The 14,919-nt window shown below is 43.2% G+C and overlaps 1 long non-coding RNA gene across 1 annotated transcript in view; it reads right to left on the reverse strand.

Moving 5' to 3' along the window:
• Positions 1-519: 519 nt before the first annotated feature.
• LOC141578399 (uncharacterized) overlaps positions 520-14,919 on the reverse strand; it is a 51,128-nt gene continuing 36,728 nt past the window's right edge. The window contains exon 5 of the long non-coding RNA XR_012508782.1: positions 520-1,564. This is a non-coding gene — a long non-coding RNA (uncharacterized LOC141578399). The remainder of the gene's footprint in view (positions 1,565-14,919) is intronic.

Below are 14,919 nucleotides of genomic sequence, written 5' to 3' on the forward strand. Positions count from 1 at the left end.
GGGAACCTCTTTGAAGAGCTGACACTCCACTGAGACCCAAAGGACAACTCCGGTGCTGCAGGTGAAGGGCAGGGACACATTGATAAAGGGCTGATATCCAGAATATACCAAAATCTCTTTAAACTCAACAAGAAGGATGAACAACCTGATTAAAAAATGAGCAAAATTCCTGACACAGATCTCATCAAAGAAAAAATCTAGATGCCAAAGAAGTCTATGGAAAGATGCTCCACAGCATCTGTCATCAAGGGGATGCAGACTGAAACAGCGAGGTACCACTGCACAACTGTCAGAACTGCCAAAACTCTGAACACTGACAGCACCAAATGCTGGTGAGGATGTGGAGCATAAGGAATTCTCATGCATTGCTGGTGGGAATGTAAAATGGCCCAGATACTTTGGAAGACGATCTGGCAATTTTTTACAAAACTAAACGTACTCCTAACACATGATCCGGCAACTGTGCTCCTTGGTGTTTACTCGACGAAATGGAAACTTATGTCCACACACAAAACTGCATACAGATGTTAATAGCAGCTTTATTCATAATCACCAGAACTCAGAAGCAACTAAGCTGTTCTTCAGTAGGTGAATGGATAAACTGTGGTCCAGCCAGAAAATGGACTATTATTTGGTGCTAAAATGAAATGAGTTATCAAGGCATGGAAAGACATGGAGGAACCTTAAATGCATATTACTAAGGGAAAGAAGCCAATCTGGGAAGGTTCCGCAACTGTCTGATTCCAACTGTATGGTGTTCTGGGAAAGGGAAAACCACAGAGACTAAAAGATCAGTGGCTGTCAGAGGCTAGAGGGGAAGGAGCAATGAATGAGGTGCAGCACGGAGCATTTTAAGGTCACTAAGACAGACTACTCTGTATGATGCTGTGACGGTGGATACATGTCATTGCACATCTGTCCAAACCCACAGAGTGCACACCACCAAGTGTAAATCCTAGTGTTAAGTCTGGGCTCTGGGTGATGATGACGTGTCAGTGCAGGTTCACCCATTGTCGCAAATGCATGCTCTGTTGCAGGCGTCAATAGTGAGGAGGCTGTGGGGACAAACTGCAGTTCATACACTGAATCCAGCCCCAGACACCGCTGTTAATAAAGCTCTGTGGGTGTGTGGAATGTCCGGATGCTCTGGCGTCTGAACAGCAGAGCTGAGCAGCTGCACCAGAGATCAGGAGGTTTGCAGACCCTGAAATATTTACTCCCAAGCCCTTGACAGAAAAAGTCTGCTGAGCCCTATTCTAAACGAATCAGAATTCACCCTGATGAGACAGGACAGCAGGGCCCAAACCAGGCATGGTTAATGGGACTGAAGCAATGTTTTAGTTCCGACACCTTTGCTGAAGTCCTGCAGATCCAGCGACAGACTGTAGCCAGGAAGCGTCTGCAGAAGGAGTCGGTAGCAGACCTTCCCGCCAGGCTCCGTAATGCCGGGGGCCGCGCGCTGCACGGGGGCCACCCGCTTGAAGAAGGCGGACTTGCGGTGGAAGCCGATCAACTCATAGAGCTCGGAGAGGATGCTGCACTGCTGAATTCTCTCCTAGGAATGCTGAAGCACAGGGAGAAAAGCAACAAGCATCTGAACGAAACATGTAATGGAAAAAAGACCCGTAAAAAATTTTCCCTTAAAACAGAGACCGAACGACACAGGAAGGAAGAGGAAGGCTGACTTCATGCACTGATGGGACCGGATGCAGAAATGCAGGGAAGCAGCGCTGTGCGGATGCTCCAGACCCCCTCTGGGCCCCACCTTTCCGCGTTCCGCCTCTCCTTTTACTAGAAAGTTCCGTATTCCCTGAAACAGAGGAATCTGCTACCTAAACATGGGACACAGAGAAGGGAAAGAGGAAAAGGACGGGAAAGTAAAGGAACAACAGTTCATCTACACCCTAGGGTTTGGGCGGGACTTTCACCAAACACACAACCTCTCAAAGCACAGAGCACACAGTGAGAGGCTGACAGAGTGACTGCGACTTCTGCTCCTTAAACACAAGCTACCTGCCAGCACACGCTGTGCCCGTTACTGAATCATTACAATCATTTCAGAAACTATTACTACCCCAGCTCACAGGCAAGGAAATCTGAATCTCGGGGAGGATTTATTATCATCCTGGACAAATTCCCATGGCCCAGAAGTGTCAGAGCCTCCGGCAGACCCTGGACTAAAATGCTCCTCATCACCACGGGCCCTGAGCCTCAGGCTGAGGCCACGTTAGGTCTGCACCGGCCCAGAGCACGAGTCTGTGGGACAGGGAGTGGTCCCATTTGAAGTGCCAGGCCAAGGCCCTCAGGAACATATGTAATGAAACCAAATACCCAAACTCATTTCCAAGCACTTCCCTGTCCGGTAGGACTGCTCAGCACATCTGGCTTATCACCTGTGCACAGGCTGTGCAAGGGGCCCAGACAGTGACGTGACGTCCCCATGGAAGTGGCTCAGAGACCGCTTCATCACAGGACAGACTCTCCCGGCTTCCAACGTTAGCTCTCCATTCCATTTCCAACTGGAAAGTAAGTTTAGACTTGTTTTCCTCTCCAGAAACAAAGACAGTGGTAACATCAGCGGGAAACTCAAGACTGAGGAAGAGTCTCCTGGACATTTGGAAGGATAGGCTGGGGAGGGAACAGAGATAGGGATCAGAAAGACCCGTGTTCCAGTCCAAAGTCTGCACATCACTCGCTTTGACAGTTTCCTTATTAATACAGGTGATAAAATCTAATTATGATTGTTTTGAAAACTAAAAGAAATAACGTATGCCACTAGCATAGGTGTAAAATCCTCCATGAGTGTTCCAGAAATGGACGTGACCATGGTTAGATACTGTCTGCCAAGTCTTGTGTGCTAAGTTCACATCAGCCAGCCAGAGATGTGCCAGAGAATGCCTCAACAGCCAGCAGCCTTCTCCAACTTGGAAACTCACAGTGTCCGAAGAACAGGCAGTGGTGGATGCTTTGGGACACTCTGGAGGTAGCACTCCAGTGATGACTTTAAAAAGCTGGGGAGAATTTAGGGGACCATACAGTTCAAATACAGTAAACTCATTCCATGTCTACAAATATTCATCTGTAGCCATGATGATTCAGAGAGGAAATACATATTCAAACGTACATCATTTTCCCACATAAGTGCATCAAAACAATTTGGAAAGAATGTCACTTTCTTCTCTAGATCACACAGTGGGGATTACAAGGTTTGTATTGACAGCACTACGTGTAAATCATCTGCAAACGTAACTGGGTCCATTATCATTCATCATCATTTGAAGGGAAGGATGGAAAAGAACAAAGCCAAGCTAATACGCTCCGGTAATTTGTTGGGTTACGATGTCACAGAGGAGACGGACAGCTCAACAAGGAACCACTCTGCCGTGATCACGGAGCCGGGGAACGGGATGGGCGGCAAGATGTATGGCGCAGCCGTAGCTGTGCCCGCCCTTCTAGGCAGGTACCCAGTCACTTTGACAAGGTGTCAAAAGTGTATGCCCACGTCCTCATCACCTGTCATGCATTAAAGAGAAATGGAAACCTATTAACGGCCAATAACCTCGGTGGGTACACCGTCCAAAGAGCAACGTCACAGTTTGACAACTGGCCATCCCGGTTCCCTGGGCTTCATTCTTGGAGAACCTTAAAAACCACTCCTCTGTCCTCAAGAAGTGCTGCCTACTTGTCCTATATTTGGCTCAGGGATACAGCACGTTCACGTGGACTTTAATGTCTGCACAGATTTGACTGTCTTTCTCCAGGTTCACTTGTCCATTCTGAAGAGGCCTGAGTTAAGTCCAAACTCCATAAGATCAATTCCCTCCAGTGACAACTCAACGAGCCTGCAATTACAAACCAACTGAACAGGACTGTCCTCAGCTAAAAATGTCACCCGCCCTTCACTGCTTTCTTAATCTCCTGTCCTGGCTAATTGCAACAGTCTAACACCACCCTCCACCAAGTTCCCCAACTATGTCAAATAGAAAGTAAGGTCCATAAAAGAGGTGACAACTCCATAGTCACATCTGAATTCCTAGCATATATTAATGTCAATAAATAGAACTATGATTATGGCTTCTTTCCTTTAAAACCTTTCTGGTTATTTAAATGAGACCATGGAAGGGAGGTGTTTGGGTCCAGTATCTTGATCCAGAAGACTCTGGAGACATTTTTCGGAATGGCTGCCCACTGATTCATTCAAAACACAACTTCTCTTTCCGGGAGGAGCTGTGATTTTCTGCCAGGAGTTTGTTGTCAGTCTCATGCCGGAACAGATTTAAACTAAATACTTACATTGGATATGTTATTTTTCCCCGCTTCCAAAAAAATTGACTTTCCTTACTTCCTTGCCTTGAGGAATGCTTTTTTACTTTTCTTTCTAATTCACCCTTTTATAAAGCAGGATTCTCAGGATGTGCTTGGCCTTACATAAGAACAGCCATCCAACTCCCAGTGTGAGAGGCCTGGGGCTCACCTCCTGCCCTCCTGTCAAGGCAACTGAAACTCAGTTCAGGAGCCAACTGGCCCCCAGGGCTTCTAAGGCTCGTGTATCTCCCAGAATCCCTGCTTTCTGGTTGACTTGGCTTCTGAGGATTTCCCCTCACTTTCTTGACAATTAGCTGTGCAGCTTGAAAGATGAGGAAGGAAGGTCTTATTTCTTAATCAGCATTTTAAGGAACTTATGTAATGAAGGTTTTCAAGAGTTTCTAGAACCCTCCATTGCCGAGACAGAAAACACACTAGATATATTCTAAATCTAGCTATCATGTGCATTTTTTATTTGCTTTTGTTTTCTTAACTGCTAACAGACATTTTTGAATTAAAAAATAAAATAAGGCCCCAAATAGGATAGAACATTGAAGAGGAAACAAAATTAAAGGGGAAAGACAGAAAAATGATAAGTACTCTACAAAGTTAATAGAAAAAATACACTATGGATCAGATCAGCAGTTCTCAGTAACAGCTAATTGAAACCTGACCATGAGGTAAAATGTCTCTCCTGTCAGGAGACGGCCAACAGAAAACAGAATTAAATCAACAAACTAAAATTCTAAGTCTGGCGAAGTAGAGAAGTCTACCAGCTAAATGTGTTTTCTTCTGGAAAAGAGGGAGACTCACAAGATCTTTTCTGTGGAGACTGAGCCCAGGTGAGGATGGTGAATTGAGCTCTGTAAGTACCCAATTAGCAAAGTGAGTGATGAATAAAGAGACGTGAGCTTTGATGACAGAGATGATACTACTATTCACTTGTCCTGTAAGTATGTCTTCACGTTCAATGATCAATACCTTGGCGTCCTCAGGGATTGAGATTATAGGAAAATGCACAGCCCGGGCCTAGACCTCCTCTGTGATTGTGGCACTGCACTTAGGTGTTTCAAGGGCACCAACAACTCCACCCTCTGCCTCTCCCAGCTCAGTCCCATCACTCACAGATGTGACTGGACCCCTCCTTCAGGGCCCAATTTCTTCAGTCAATGAGTCACACCACCCACACCTCACCTACAAAGTTCTCACTGGCACTCCCTCAGCACTGACTGTGTGCTGGGGACCACGCTGCACATTGTGCACACGTTATCTCACTGGATCTCCACAGAAGTCCTGGGAAGTCGGTATATCACTGCTTCAAGTAATAAGATAAATTGTTTCACTTCCTTGAGTGCGTCATCCAAAGTGACACGGCTACTGAGCCACAAACCTGGGACTGAAAACCATTTGAAAATTGAACACTGCTACACCTCATAGCCACCCTACTCTGACTTATCACATCACCTCCTGCCGAGCCTTCTAAATGTTTCTAAGCATTCTACAAGACAAAAGTGATCTACGAGAGCACCCATCTCCCCTACTTAAATTCTGACAATGACGTTCCACTTCCCTTAGGAGAAAGCCCCACCGGGCCTGAGCACAGCCCAACGGCCCGGCATCCGCGTTCCCTGCGCGGCCGCGCCGCCTCACCCACCACGCAGTGCTACACGTGCCGTGTCCAGGACAGGGATGCTGACTCCGTACAACCCGGGGCTCGTCTTACTCAAACAATGATCAACCTCTTCAGTGCTGACTCTCAGAAAAATGTTTTCTCTGGATGAATCAGTATCTTTTTCCTTACAACTTCCCATCATTGATAATGAGGTCCCCCCAAAAGAGAGAAAACCTAATACTCAGACTCCTTATCTGTAAAGTGTGAATAACAAGGAAATATGAGAGGTTTTAAGCGGAATAATATTCATGTGAGGCTGAGGGACAATTCCCAACCTACAGTAAGCACTCAATATGTGCTTACTTAATATTAATAAAATAGATTCCATTCCAGCAACCTTAAATCAATGCTTTATGGCATTGTCCAAAAGACTACCGACAAACTATTGGACGAACCCCTTTGAGCAGATCCACCCAAGCGTACTGGGATAGGTAAGACTTGACTCCAGTTACAGCTGCAGCCAACCAGCACTATGGGGCGGGGGCAGTTTGCTCAAACTCTTACATGTTGTTTGAGCATTTAGTTGTAGTTATTGAATAAAGACAGGTATTATATAGTCAAAGCTCCTGAAACATAAATCTTCAAAGATTGTGCAAATTAGTTTCAAGTACAACACTCTCACTAGAAATTATTTGAAAATTATAGTCTTAGCTCCTCCACACATCGAAAGGGCATTTTCTTAATGTATCTGACTATATACACTGAAAGGATTGTTTAAAAGAAATTAAGATGAAGCCATAATGAATAAGCTTTCAGTATAATCTGCACAAAGCCCCACCCAAGGGTCTCACTTCTCACTTCCACATAAGTGTTCAGGTAGCTTAACCTGGGTCTTGGTTTCTTATGACACGGGGGTGGGAAGAATTGTGGATAGATTTATGTAGCAAATATAAATCTAGGGTATTTGCTGTGTAGGAATCCTAGAAATAAATAAATTGATATATAGTCCCACCCTTAGGAAGCTCAGCCTTTCCAACTACAACAGCATTAAAAATAAAATGAGAGATACATTTAAGAAAATTTTACAAGATTTGCACATTGAACATTTTGATTTATCACCAAAAAAAAATTAAAACATCTACATATATGGAAGGCATCCCATGTTCATGGAATGGTAGACAATATTGTTAAAAATGTTAAGACACCCGAAAGTGATCTACAAATTTAATGGAATCCCTATCAAAATTCCAGCTGACTTCTTTGCAAAAATTGAAGAACTGATGCCAAAATTCATATGGAAGTGCAAGGGACCCAGGTCAGCCAAAACAATCTTGAAAAAGAAGAGCAAAGTTGGAGGACTCACTCAATGGTTACTACAAATCTATAGTACTCAAGTCATTATGGTACTGGCATAAGTTTGGATGCATAAATCTATGAGAAACAATATAAAATCTAGGGGGGAAACTTACATTTACAGTCATTTTTCCAGAAATGTGTCAACAAAACTCCATTGAAAGAATAGTCTATTCAACAAATGGTGCAGAGACACCTGGGTATCTGAAGGCAAAAGAATGAATCTGGAATCTGGACCCCTGTATTTTATATAACAAATAAAATATTAATTCAAAATGGATCACAGACGGAAACGTAAAAACTAAATGTATAAACATTCTAAAAGAAGACATAGTTTAAATCTTTGTGGTTCAAGGATATGCTATGGCTTCCTAGATACAATACCAAGAGCACAAGTGAAAAAAAAAAGATAAAATTGACTTCATCAAATTTAAAACCATTTGTTACAAAGGACATCATCAAGAAAGTGAAATGAAAGGGGAAGGGTGTAGCTCAAGTGATAGAGTGCGTGCTTAGCAAGAAAAATAAAATGAATAAATCTAATTACCTCCCCTAGAAAGAAATTGTTTTAATGTTTAAAAAAACTAAAGTGAAACGACAATCTGCAGAATAGGAGAAAAATTTTGCAAAGCATATATCTAATAAGAGACTAGTATCCAGGATATAAAACAAATGCTTACAACTGACCAATACAAAGAAAATCGACCCAATTTTTAATTATGCCAAGTATTTAAATAGATACACAATTGGCCAATAAGCATATGAAAAGATGCTCAGCATCACTAGTGAAATCAACATCAAAATGATATCTGATTTTACACTCACTAGGATGGTTATAATCAAAACATGGACAATAACAAGTGTCGGTCAGGAGGCAGAGAAATGGGAACCCTCAATACGCAGCCATTGGAAAGGGGCAATGGTGCAGCTTCTTTGGAAAAGCCTGGTGTTTCCTCAAAAGGTTAGAATTATATGGCACAGCAATTCCACTCCTACATATAGAGTCATCCCTCAGTATCCTCGGGGGGTTTGTTTCAGGAACCCCCCACCCTGGATACCATAATCCAAGGATGTTCGAGTCCCTTTAAAATCAGCCATCTGGATCCATGAAGTGGAAACTACAGAAATGGCGGGCCAACTGTACAGCCAACAGAATGAAAATATATTCTCACAAAAACTTGCACATCAATATTCATGGCAGTATCATTCAGAGTAGCCAAAGGTTACAAACAATATCCATCCATCAATGAACGGATAAACAAAATTACCAAGAATAGTCCCACAAACTTTTGGTCATTAAATCTTTGACAAAGGAGGTGAGAACATACAATGGAGTAGACAGTCTCTTCAGAAAATGGTGTAGGGAAAAGTGGACAGCTGAATGTAAATCAATGAAGTTAGGCCAATCCCTCACAGCATACACAAAAATAAATTAAAATGGCTTAAAGACTTAAACATGTAGACAAGACACTATAAACCTCTTAGAAGAAAACATAGGCAAAACATCTGACATACATCTCAACAATGTTTTCCTAGAGCAGTCTACTCAAGCAATAGAAATTCAAGCAAAATAATACAAGTAGGATCTAATTAAACTTACAAGCTTTTGCACAGAAAAGGAAACAAAAAGCAAAACAAAAAGACAATCTATGGAATGAGAGAAAATAGTTGCAATAAATGAAACTGACAAGGGCTTAATTCCCAGAATATGTAAACAGCTTTTACACTTAATAAGAAAGAAAAACAAACAATTCAATTCAAAAATGGGCAGAAGTCCTAAAGAAACTTTTCTCCAATGAAGACATACAAATGGCCAATAGGCACATGAAAAAAATGCTCAATATCATTATCAGAGAAATGCAAATCAAAACTGCAATCAAGACTCAACTCTCACCAGTCCGAATAGCCATCATTCAGAAGTTCACAGACAGTAAATGCTGGAGAGGCTACGGAGAATTGGGAACCCTCCTGCACTGTGGTGGGAATGCAGTTTGGTGGAGCCATTGTGGAAAACTGTATAGAGGTTCCTCAAAAGACAAAAAATTAACCTCCCATATGACCCAGCAATCCCACTCCTGGACATATATCCAGAAGGAACCCTAACTCAAAAAGACACTTTTACCCCAATGTTCACAGCAGCACTATTTACAATAGCAAGACATGGAAACAACCTAAATGTCCACTGAAAGATGACTGGATAAAGAGACTGTAGTATATTTCTCCAATAGACTACTATTCAGCCATAAAATAATAATAAAGTAATGCCATTTGCAGCAACATGAATGGACCTGGAGAATGTCATTCAAAGAAAAGTAAGCCAGAAAGATAAAGAAAAATACCATATGAGATCGCTCACATGTGGAATCTTCAAAAAAATAAATCAAAAATCAAAGACACAAAAAGATAAACTTATCTACAAAACAGAAACAGACACAGAGACATAGAAACCAAACTATAGTTACCAGAGGGGAGAGGGTGTGGGAAGGAATATATTGATAGTTCAAGATTTGCAGATACTGAGTATGTATAGAATAAACCGCAAGTTTATACTGTATAGCACAGGAGAATATATTTAATATCTTATAGTAACTTATGTTTAAAAGAATATGAAAATGAATACAGGTATGTTCCTATTTAACTGAATTGTTGTGCTGTACACAAGAAACTGACACAACATTATAAACTGACTAGACTTCAATGAAAGTATTTTTAAATAGACCAAAAACGAAAAAAAAGAAAAAGGATATTATGAAACCAAAAGAATAAAGTACTGACTCAGGCTACATTATGGATGAACCTTGAAACTTTATGCTAAAATAAGCCAGACACAAAAGGACAAATAGTGCCCTTTAAGGTGAACTGTATCTAAGCGTTTACTGTACTACTTCTGTAAATTTTCCGGAGGTTTGAAGCCTATCAATATCAAAATAAAATGTATTATTCATTAAAATCATAAAACGCTTCCTCACAGGAGGGCTTTAATTATTAAATGCAGAAATGCATGTAAAGCTCCTGGAAAAACACTATGCACGTCCACACACAGACACTGCTGTCACTGCCGCTCAGAGGGTGGTGCCAGCGCTGATGAGGGCTGCCTCCACTCGCTGCCCTGCAGACAGGACTGAGGGCCTGGGCTCTGACAGGCAGGGTGAGCGTGACACTGGGTCAGACACAGCCATGCCCCAGACTCTGCGTTACCCAACTTTCTTATACAAACTGCAACAAGTAATGTAAACACGCTACAGGGATGTATCTTACAACACAGGGAATACAGCCAATGTTTACAGTAACTATAAATGGAGCATCTATTGTACACCTGAAACATATCATATTTTAAATCAGCTATATCTTTGTAAAAAATTAAAAAATAACTTAAAAATGTTATCACTTTAATATTCAATTCGGTTTTTAAGTAACTACTAAACAGCTTAGAATGTATAAAAGCATTTAAGTGTGCTGTTTGTTTACATATTTATTTACTTTCAGCCTCCTGCTAAAAGAGAAATTAAACAATTTTTTTAAACACACCTTAACAACCATAACAACAAAAAGGCAAAACTGAGAGTGAAGAGAAATTGGAGATTCAATACTTAAATGAAACCTGGGGGAGGTAAAGTCATAAAAATGGATTCCCTGGAGTCAGGGCAAGTGTTAAAGGCCGACTAGAAATTCAGCTGTAAGATTCTTGGCAGCTAAAGCAAAAAGAAAAGATCATGGGGGGGTGGTAGAGGGTGTGCTTAGCGTGCACGGGGTCCCGGGTTCAAGCCCCAGGGCTTCCACTAACAGATAAATACACCTAATTACCTACCCCCCCAAAAGAGTCCCAAAGAAAAGAAAAAGAGAAATTTCTTTCCAAAAAAACCTGATATTAAATTTGGATTAAATACTTAAAAAAAAAAAAAGAAATATAGAAAAGATGAATGACACTGTGAAGGAAAAGCCCAGCTGGGCTAACGAGCTAAGTCACAAATCTAAGTGTGATAAATGTCGGTTTACTGATCTAAGTATTGCTGGGCTAACTCGTAAATCTGAAGTTTAGTGTCAGTTGACTGGGCTAATAAGCTAACTCGTAAATCCAAGGTCAACAATTGTCAGTAAAGTGATCTTTTCCAAATTCATAAGCTTCAGTGTACTGATTCCTTGCTTTTTGTTGTTTGAGCCTTATTGGCTAATAGCCCCTTACTTGTAACTAACCCTATAGAACCTCATGTGCAGGTCTTGGAGGTGCTCAGAGCTTCGGAACAGAAGCCCCTCTGAGCCCGCCGGCGTAATAAATCTCAGTGCATGTTTCTTGGCTGTCCTGTTGTTTCCGTAACAACACAAGCGATAATGCCCTTGAGATAAATCTGTGATGGCTGCTGGCAGGTCCCCATGTCTCACGTGGCAAAATATGAAACACCTTTCTCACCACTCAGAGTCATCATAAGCCCACTCCACACATCCTGCTGTTAAATGCAGGAGCACAGGCAGGGCCCTGCCTTTGCTCTCTCTGTGTCATCATAGTGAGACAGGATGGAAGAGGCAGAGCACAGCCATTCAAGGAAGGCCACAGCAATTAACATCAAAATGGTGAAGGATTCAAACCCCAGTAGGCCTTGAGGCTCAGGATGAAGAGATTTAATATCTAGCAGAGCTTGAGCATCATTATACACCCATTGTAATAGTAACATGGTGAATAACATGCCCCAAGGTACCATGGCAGTCCCAAGGCTAGCCACAAAAGGTCAAAGGGTGGGAAATGGCCAACTCCCTGGGAATCCCAGCCCCTTGCCCTTAGGCTGCTTCTTCTATATATTAGCAAATGAAACCACCAAGCCCAAGAAAACGAGCAACACAGCGCCACCTCGCGGTCACCCCTCTCTCTCCTTCTTCGGAGAAAGCCCACACTCTGTGGAGTGTGTACCTACTTTTAATCTGAGCAACCAAACCCCACACCTCGTGGCCTTTCTCTTGCCTTTCAATGTGTCTCTGTGAATAAATCTACCTTTCCTCAACACTGGCTTGCTCTTGAATACTTTACTGCACAAAGCCAAGGAACAAAATCTGGTGGGACACATCCCAGGGGCTCAACAAAAGCCTGGGAAACAGCCCTTCTCATGCCTCACGTTTTTTTCCTTGTATCAACAGGACTGGGTTGTGAAGGGAGCTCTGAGGCCTCAGCTAAGGGACAGAAGCTGCCCCCAGGGCTCGAATTGGCGGGCAGCCTCTTCCCCAGCAGGGGCCTTGGGGTCTGCACGGTTCTCTGTGTTTCTCTGTTGTGCTGACTCCCCAGCCACAGAGCGTTCTCCCTAGGCCTGTCCCCACAAAACCCTTCTCTCCAAAATACAAGCACATCATGTCACAATCCTCTTGTTCAACCAGGAAATGCTTAACCCACTTTTTCCCTCCACAGTAAAGTACCTAACTGTCCTCCCTCCCATCACAACTCTTCTTTCTTTGTGAGAACTCTGCACTCCACACTCACCATCCTGAACGCAGGTGCCTTGCTGGCTGGGAACGAGATGTTTCAGTCTCACACAGCCTGCATCCTTTCACTTTCCACTTGTTACCATAAAAAAGCCTTTCCTGAGTCACCCACAAATCTGATTCTGAACTTCATAATGTGCTGAGGTTGCAGTCACTGTGTGCATACCTCCCAGGTTTTGACTAAGTTTCCTTCACGAGATCTTCATTAAGGAGCTGCATCAAGAAGTCGAAAGAGGATATTCTTACATCTGAGCGGAGGAGCCTGCAAGAAATTTAAATGGCTTTCAAGAGAGAGTTAACCAGGGACAGAGAGGTCGCAGGTCCTAGTCAACAGTGTCATGAGGCAAAATGTTCTTCAAAGACTCAGAGTGGCTTCTGAACGTAGAGTCGGCAGGGAGGAAGTGACACACAGTGAGTGGGGTGAGTGACACAGGGTACGCTCCCCCAGCTGGGGAAGAATTGGATTTTGTTCTAGTTTTCCAAACAATTTCTTAATAGCTTTTTTTCCTATTGTCACATACCATTTCCTATGAATTAAGAATATCAATGTCAGTCATTTGGGCCGCTTGGGAGAGGCAACATGATGCCATTCACAGGGCTGGGACATGACAGCCACACCAGTCTAGGTTGAAAGACCAGTGGGGGTATTTCCATGGTGATCACGGGCATGCAGCAAACTCCCCAGCTTCAATGACCTCATCTCAAAGGTGGGGCAATAAAACTACCAAGAAAAGTGCGTGATGATTATGGAAGACATCTGTTTACTAGGTAAGTGCCCGTGACAGCTGCAGCTTAATGGGGAATGTGTATGATTAACAAGGCCCTGTCTACCTGGCCACACGCTCCCTGCCTTCCTGCCTTGGTGGAGCAGCAGAGTTTGTTTAGCTGAGATGAACGCCCCCAGAGCAGCCCCGACGGGAAAGCTCGCAGCTCTGCATTGTGAGGCGTGTTCCTTTCCTTCTCAGTGCTGATCACAGTTTGCTGTCATCTGTTTTTATGTTTATCCCTTTTGTAATTTCCTCTCCTCCGGAGTTTTTGCTCAAGCAGCGCAGGGCCAGGTGTGTCTTGCGGCCTGCCCGATATTCTGGGCTGGGAAAGAGCCGACCACACATCTGGCTCTGGTGCTGAACGGAGAGGGCAGAAGGCCCTGGGGCCCATGCTGAACCGAGGCCCATGCACCCAAAATTATGCTCTGACTTTGGGCAAATTACACAGTCTTCTTTACCCTGAGATTCCTCATCTGTCCATGGAAATAACTGCCCATGGCACACAGAGTTACCAAGATTAAAGGAAATCACCAAATTCACAACATATTCAAGGGGCTACCAGTGCATCCTCAACAGACAAATGCTGCCTTTACGGCTCTGACACACGCCAAGCGGGGAGGCCACACACAGTGAACACTGCTAAGTGCTTCATGTGTGCTACAATACACTTTAGAACTTACAACAATCCCAGGAAGAAACGAATATTATCATGCCCATTTCACAGATTCACCAACAGGTTAAGAGAGGTTGCATTCTAGTCCAAGGCCGTATGGTGAGGAAATGGCGATTTAAACCGGAATCTGGGCCCAGGCCTAGGCTCCATCTCTCTCCCATCCACCTGACCATTTGCCTATGAATTCCACCTGTCCAATACACAAGTTTGCAGCCGGCCAGCTCTTAAATGCAATGTGTGCCACCATTTGTAAATGTTGGTTAATTACCATAAACTGTTCTCAGAAACCACTACAGACAAAAAAGGTGGACTTAAGGAATTCTGCATTGCGTTCTCCTGTAATGTGCAGAAACCCTTCCCTACACCACCAAATCCAAATGTATGCTTCCTCCATGTTTATGTTTGCACACGGCTTATTAAAGAAGAAGGTACCTGCAGTAATTCCATCTCGGTTCCTTTCCAAGGTTGCAGATTATCCATAATCAGTCCGTGAATGAAAATACTACAATGTGAATGAAAATACTGCAACCATGTCAGTAAACAAAGAGTGCTGAAACCAAGTCATTAGCGGCTGCCGCCAACTCCCAGCGAGGACAGGCCTGCAGCCCAGCAGCTGCAGCAACTCACAATGGTGCCCTCTGAGCAGACTCAGAATAAGAAAGGACAGGATACTGGCCATAGGTATCTAGGTTCTTGTTTAAAGAATGAATTCAGGGAGTCCAAAATATTTGCTTCCTCCCATA

This window comes from Camelus bactrianus, chromosome 8 (assembly GCF_048773025.1).
Source record: "Camelus bactrianus isolate YW-2024 breed Bactrian camel chromosome 8, ASM4877302v1, whole genome shotgun sequence".
NCBI classification, from domain to species: domain Eukaryota; kingdom Metazoa; phylum Chordata; class Mammalia; order Artiodactyla; family Camelidae; genus Camelus; species Camelus bactrianus.